Genomic DNA, 1,743 nt, shown 5'->3' with positions numbered 1-1,743 from the left:
AGTAGAAAAGGGGCACAGAAAGAGGGAGACACAGAATCCAAAGCAGGCTCCAGGCTCTGAACTGTCAGCTCAGAGCCCCATGTGGGGCTTGAACCCATGAACCATATGATCATGACCTGAGCCAAAGTCAGACACTTAACCAACTGAGCCACGCAGGTGCTCCTGGACTTAGTTTAATAATTCAATGGACAATTTCTTAAAAGAGGAATTGGATTTCTCATTTGAGGAGAACAGAAAAAAAATATTTTGGTGGGGGGCTCTTAATATATTCTTTTTTTTCTTTCTTTTTTTTTTTTCTTGGAAAAAAAATTCTTGAGAATTTCTGCCTGTGTAGCTAAGTTCTGATTTTTACACTAACTCAGTAAGCAAGTGATGAGTTCTTATTTATGCTGTAAAAAGAATTATGTCTTCATGTGTTTATTTAAAGTTTACACATCTTGCTTATAATGCATATAGTATTTAATTGATTATAACAGTAAGACACTGTATATTTCTCTAACCACATATTTTGTTTTTAATATAAAAGCATGTTAGATAAACAAGATTAATTTTTCAATTGTACATAATATTTACATAATTTTAGCTTCTAGTCAATATATTAAAGAAATTAATTTTCATCTTAGAAAATCTGTGGGTATTTTAATAGGAATACTTCTGATTAACTATAGTGAAGAACTAGAAAATCAAGTGATGAACTGCCAGAGTCCAGCTCCAGCAGGTCCAGGGCTCTCTGAGGGATGGATGGCGTAGGCAAAAGGGAGCGAAAGAGCCTCAGCTTCTTTTGCTCACCAGGCAGGCATCTCTGCACTGACCAGAGAGTCAGCTTTATTTATTGAAAAAAAAGTATAGGGTACAAAACAGAAGTGGCAATTGCCTTAGACAATGATTTCTGATGACAAATTCTTTGGTATGTAAAAATTTCCAGAACATAGATTAGTAGAAGACTCATGCATAACCTTTATCAATAATAATTGACGTAGGTGACTAGATGCTTATCACATGGGGAAGGAAGGGATCTTTAGCATTCAAATACAAAGCAATGTTTTTAGCATTGCAAAGGCAAGAGTTGGGTCTTTTGTGAGCAGGGGTCAATAGCTTGTTTTCTCAAGGGGAAGAAAAACAGGTTTTCTCAGGAAATGTAATATTTGCTCCTATAATCACAAGAGGAAACTACTATAACAAGTTTTTTCATAAGGTACATTTCACATATTTTTAGCATAAGAAGGCAAGTCACTCCTGATATCAGTCAGGCGCCTTGGGGGTTGGTGCTCAAGCAGAAATTGAGTGGGGGTTGAGTGGGGGTAGATGCCGGTCACCATCTGAGGGTGGGAGGCCTTGCAAACCCACCTTGCCTCACAAGGAGACTTTTGCTCAACTTATGAGTTCAGAAAAACTGGCTTCCTGCAATGAACTTGATAAGTTTCTGGACGGTAGCACACTGTTTTTACCTCCTGTGCCTTTTCCATAGCTAGATTCTTGATGTTTTATTGTTTTCAGGATAAAATGAAGCTTGAACTTCCACAATTTTCTCAATGGAATAGTTAACTGAGCATTAAATAGTGCATTTGATTACATATGGCTCATGCCTATATTTTGGGTAATTATCTTATAGTTTTTCCTTCAACGTTCTTTTTTAAACTTAATGACAGTGATTTTTATGACAAAATCATTTTTATGATGCATGAAATAGAAACCAGATTCTAAAATAAATAAGCCTGTCTGATATATATTTATATACAATTA

General features: G+C 35.9%; 1 gene segment (V, D, J or C); it reads left to right on the top strand.

Moving 5' to 3' along the window:
- LOC115281518 overlaps positions 1–1,743 on the top strand; it is a 20,885-nt gene that overhangs the window by 13,611 nt on the left and 5,531 nt on the right.

Source organism: Suricata suricatta, chromosome 2, assembly GCF_006229205.1.
Source record: "Suricata suricatta isolate VVHF042 chromosome 2, meerkat_22Aug2017_6uvM2_HiC, whole genome shotgun sequence".
NCBI classification, from domain to species: domain Eukaryota; kingdom Metazoa; phylum Chordata; class Mammalia; order Carnivora; family Herpestidae; genus Suricata; species Suricata suricatta.
The sequence above is the reverse complement of the archived record's forward strand: the minus strand, read 5'-3'. Positions and strand labels throughout refer to the sequence as shown.